Raw genomic sequence first — 6,000 nt, forward strand, 5'->3', positions numbered from 1 at the left:
GCTCCAAAGCCTCCACGGTGATTGATTAGCACCCAAGATTGTATAATCTTGGGGCTTTAATCCTCTAATTTGTAGCTTTTATATGTTTAAGTAATCGTTTTTATCCCATAATGCACGTAAGGTATTTTTGTGTGTATTTCAGGAAAAACGTGCTAATAAGGCGATTTTGTATGCCAAGGGACGTTCCGGTATGTCACCAAGAGTTCAAGTGCCCGGCGGCATATGGTCATTGTCACCGGAGCCTAACGGTGCCACAAGAAGCCTCGGAGATTGGCCGGAGGTCAAGGTTGGCGAGGAGTGAGCCAAAGTGTATCAAATGAGGCAAACGCATCAGTGATGGTTCCGAGGACATCCGTGGGACCAAGGCCACATGGCATACCTCCGCCAAGTCTCGTTGATCATGTAATGAAGCATTGGAAGGCCGTCGGGGCACGACAAGGCATGATGGCCCAAGCTGACCCTGTTCTGCTGTTTTCACACAGAGGTACCAATACCTCATTTTTTAGGTATTGGTACCATCATGCCGAATTAGAAGACAGTTGGATTGGTACCAATACCTCATTTTTTAGGTATTGGTACCAATGCCCTTCGGCCAGCAGCTTTTTGTGCTGAACATTTCAACTTTCTATTAATAGAAAGTTTCTACTTCTAGTATGTTTTTGGGATATTTTAGGGACCTTTTGGTCCATTGTATGGCTGATTTGTGTGGCCTTTAAATAGCTTTGTAAGCCATTATTGGCCATTATGTACTCTTTTACACTTTAAGTCTTTTATTTTCTTAAGAGCTCCATAGTTATTTCTCCCAAGTTCTTGCATTCAATTCCTCAACAACTCAAGTAAGTAGTGGTTGGATGATTAATTCTCGTTTGTTAATGTTGTAGCCACTAGTGAGATCTCTATATAAATCAAGTTTGTTTTCAATTCTATCGGTTAATCATGTTTACCTTTCTTAGCATGCTTTCTAGTCTTTTTATTATGAGTGAGTAGATAATCGGTTCGGTCATGGGGTGAGGTTCACCCTATGGATTAGTCCATCAAATGGTTTCTCTTAACTTTAGCTTAATCTCAAGGTTTTGAATGAATTAAACCCATGATTTCTAGCTTTGATCATGGGGATTGGTGGCTTCTTTGATCAATGAAGTCTATCGCCTTGTGCTACGTGCTTGATAATCCTATGCGTGCGAACGATCTTTTTTCGTCTCTCACTTGCGTTAAATGAGTTCAATTTGAATTAGAGCTTTGAATTAAGTTATAAGTAGTCTTCAGCTTTTAATTCTTCTAGTGGAATCCGGACGGTTTCGGTTCACTCATGAGTTAGATGAAGGAACCGTTTGATGGCTAAGTCGTGGGTAAATCAATCCCTTTGACTCGACCATCTTAACCTAGTTTATTTCCAAGTTTAATTTCATCAATCGAATCAAAACTCTAAAGTTGGCCGCTTGAACGCCGCAATCTTTAAGCAACTTCTATTCCAAATTCGCTAAAGAAGATTTCTCTGTGGGAACGATCCGGTCTTCCGGTTTATATGCTATCAACGACCTAGCCCTACGCTTGGGGTGCAAACCTATTTCTAAGAGGTTAGGTTGCGACGAGAAGCATTTTTGGCGCCGTTGCCGGGGATATCTTTCTTATATAGCTTATTGGGAGGTTTGACAAACCATTGTAAGTATTCCATTTAATTTTCCTTTGTGCATTGCATACTAATTCTAGTGGATACCTCTAACCGATCACACTATCAAATTGAGGTGTAACGAAGCTAGTGTTGGTATCTATTGCCTTTTGTTTTCTTTTCTTGCATACATATATATATATATATATATATATATATATATATATATATATATATATATATATATATATTGAGGAGGCGGCATAGCCCCTCCAGTCTGTTTTTCTTATTGCAGAGCGGTTCCATAGCTCTTAATCGGTCAAAGCGAAGGTTCATGCTTGTGGTATATCGTAGTCCTCGCTCAAACCGGCTGCATCGATCTAGCTCTCCACCTCGTGTTCGAAGCAATCTTCGAGCTTACTCTCCACCAAGCAGATATTCTCAACCGTACTCTCCACCAAGAACATCAATGGCAGATGAGGAAGCTCCTCCGGTTAGGACTCTTCAGGACTATTTGAATCCGGAACGGGTCACTCAATTGTCACCGATAGTTTTTCCACGGCCCACCACTGTTGCAAACACATTCGTGTTCAAATCAGACTATCATCGTTGCATTCCATTCTTCCATGGTATGGAGCGCGAGGATCCGTACCAACATATCCGAGAATTTGAGGAAGTTCTCCAATCGTTTGTTAGCGGGGAGGTGCTTCTCAACCAAGCAAGATTGAGGCTTTTTCCTTTCACTTTGAAGGATAAGGCTAAGACATGGTTTCACTCTTTGAAGCCTCAATCTTTGAACACATGGGGGGAAGTGCAAGATGTTTTTCATAAGAAATTCTTCCCAGCGAGCCGAACAAAGCTCTTGATGGATCAAATCCAGGGTTTCAAGCAACGTGAGGGAGAAGCTTTCCATCAGTATTGGGAGCGTTACAAGGATTTGCTTTCTGCGGTTCCTCACCATAACTTTGCCTTGTATCAACTGATTCACTACTTCCATATGGGTTGCACGCAACAAAGCAAGCAACTGCTCGACACCATGTGCTCCGGAGGATTCATGAATAAGTCACCCGATGACGGTTGGGATTACTTAGATGAGTTGGCCAAGAAGTCTTTGACTTGGAATTATGAAGATGCTGGTGATAGAGCTATGGCTAGCCAAGGTCCCGGTGGCTCCGGAAAGTTCTCCATAAATGAGCACAATGCTATCGAAACACGGATGGAGCAACTAGCACAAAAGTTGGAGAAGTTGGAGTTGAAAGGGGTAAAGGAAGTTAAGGCAGTGCAAGCGGTAGAGGAGATGTGTGCTATATGTGAAACATCAGGCCATTCCACCGACAATTGCTTGTCTATTCCCACTTTCAGACATCATTACGGTAACCTCAACCTTCCGCTCGAAGAAGTTAGTGCGGTAAACCAACGGTTTGAATCTTTTCCCCAAAACTTCAACCAAAATCAACGACAACATCCGGGATTCCGTTGGAACAATCAGATTGAAGGCGGACCATCTCAAGCACCTCCCAGTTCTCAAATGCAACCATGGCGGTCTGCTCAAGGCCAAGGGCAGCCTCGTTTTCCACAAGGACCGCCAGGTTTCGCACCATCCGGCCCGTTTCAAGGATCTAACCAATATCAACCCCCGCCAAGGCGATCTTTGGAGGACACTCTCCAATCCTTCATGCAAGCTCAATCGAATTACAATGAGAGTAACACCCAAATGATGGGGGAGTTGAAGAACCAAATGGGAAAGATAACCACATCTATAGGGCTTCTCCAACAAGAAAAAGGAAAGTTTCCGACCCAGCCACAAGCCAATCCACAAGGTCAACTTCTCATTGGTAATTCTTCCATACCACCGCCCGAGCAAGCTCAAGCAATTATCACTCTAAGGAGTGGCAAGGCGGTTGACAATCTCGTTGTCAATCCGCCGGCTACACCTATCTTAGAACCAGCTTCGACATCAACAAGTTCTACAACGCTTGGGGAATCTCCCAAGTCATCTCCGGAGGAAGACGGGGAATCTCCCGTTCAAGTTTCAAATGAGGCCGACACCACTCCAAGCCCACAAGTCTCTCCCTTTCCTGCGCCCTATCCTTCCCGACTGAAAAAGCCGGCTCACCCATCCAAGGATGCCGATATTCTTGACGTGTTCAAAAAGGTAAATGTTAACATCCCGTTAATGGATGCTATCAAGCAAATTCCTTCTTATGCCAAGTTCTTGAAAGATCTATGCACTCAGAAGCGCAAGCTCAACGTGCACAAAAAGGTGCTTCTCACCGAGCAAGTTAGCCAAATTTTCCAAACAGATCTTGCACCTAAATACAAAGACCCCGGATGTCCTACAATTGCAATTACTATTGGGGGTAAGAGAGTAGAGCAAGCTCTTTTGGATTTGGGTGCGAGTGTCAATTTGCTACCTTATTCGGTGTATCAAGAGTTGGGTTTGGGGGAGATGAAGCCTACACGGGTTACTCTTCAATTGGCGGATAGGAGTGTCCGAATTCCTCGTGGTATGGTGGAAGATGTATTGGTCCAAGTTGATCAATTTGTATATCCGGTGGATTTTGTTGTATTGGATACTTGCCCGACGTCTTCATCGCCATTGTCTACTCCTGTTATTCTTGGGCGGCCGTTTCTAGCAACCTCGGATGCTGTAATCAATTGTCGGAATGGGCTATTGAACATGTCCTTCGGCAATATGAAGATGGCGGTCAATATGTTCAACGTTGGGAGTCAAATGGGAGATGATGATGATGTTCAAGGTGTCAACTGTATCGATTCATTAGTTCAAGATCATGTGGATGAACTCTTATCCAAGGATGATTTGGAGGCATGTCTTACCGCCGAGGAAGCCGATTTTTTGGAATCGCCGGAAGTTGCGAATCTTTGTTCCTTGCTAGACGAGGAGGAAGTTTGTGGGGCGGAACCGTGGATTCCTACCTTTGAGAAGTTGCCACTAATTGAGGGAAAAACTTTGCCATCTAGTGTCGAGCCGCCTAAGCTTGATTTGAAGCCCCTACCTGACCATTTGAAGTATGCCTACCTTGGCGACAACAAAACTTTTCCGGTGGTGATATCCTCAACTCTTGAGAATCTTCAAGAGTTGGAGTTGCTTGCATTATTACAGCGGCGTAGCAAGGCTATTGGGTGGACTATAGCCGATATACAAGGGATTTCTCCTTCCCTTTGTACTCATCACATTTATCTTGACGATAATGTGAAGCCATCGCGCCAACCACAACGACGGTTGAATCCTATTATGAAGGATGTAGTGCGTGCGGAGGTGTTGAAATTGTTGGATACGGGGATAATCTACCCAATTGCTGATTCTCAATGGGTGAGTCCTATCCAGGTGGTGCCTAAAAAGTCGGGGGTAACAGTTGTAAAGAATGACCAAGATGAGCTTGTTCCAACTCGGACCGTCACCGGGTGGCGTGTTTGCATTGATTACCGCAAGCTAAATGCGGTAACCCGTAAGGATCATTTCCCTCTCCCGTTCATTGATCAGATTTTGGAAAGGGTAGCTGGCCATGCCTTCTATTGCTTTCTAGACGGCTACTCAGGGTATAACCAGATCGAGGTCGCCATGGCTGACCAAGAAAAGACTACGTTTACCTGCCCGTTCGGGACCTTTGCTTATAGGCGCATGCCATTCGGCTTGTGCAATGCTCCCGGCACTTTTTCGAGGTGTATGATGGGTATTTTTAGTGACATGGTGGAGAAGATTGTTGAGGTCTTTATGGACGATTTCTCGGTATTCGGGGACTCTTTTGAGTCGTGTCTAGCCAATCTTAATAAGGTGTTGGAACGATGCGAGGAGAAGAACCTTGTTCTAAATTGGGAGAAATGCCATTTCATGGTAACGCAAGGCATCGTGTTGGGCCATATCGTGTCATCGAAGGGCATTGAGGTTGATAAGTCAAAAATTGATCTCATTGCCAACCTCCCTACTCCCAAGTGCATCAAGGATGTCCGTTCTTTCCTCGGGCATGCCGGTTTCTACCGGAGATTTATCAAGGACTTTAGTGCTATTTCTCGGCCATTATGCCATCTGCTTTCGAAAGACGTCCCTTTTGAGTGGACGAATGATTGTGAGGAAGCTTTTCGGAAGCTTAAGTCACGCCTTACTACTCCGCCTATTGTGCAAAGTCCCGATTGGAACCTCCCATTCGAACTTATGTGCGACGCGAGTGACTACGCCGTCGGGGCTGTTTTAGGCCAAAGGAGGGAGAAGCAGCCTTGCGTTATTTCCTACGCGAGCAAAACATTGAACGATGCTCAAATGAATTACTCCACCACTGAAAAGGAGCTGCTCGCGGTAGTTTTTGCCTTGGATAAATTTCGCTCCTACTTGATTGGTTCGCCTATTGTCATCTACACGGATCATGCTGCCC

The sequence above is a fragment of the Rhododendron vialii genome, chromosome 2a (genome assembly GCF_030253575.1).
Source record: "Rhododendron vialii isolate Sample 1 chromosome 2a, ASM3025357v1".
Lineage (NCBI taxonomy): Eukaryota > Viridiplantae > Streptophyta > Magnoliopsida > Ericales > Ericaceae > Rhododendron > Rhododendron vialii.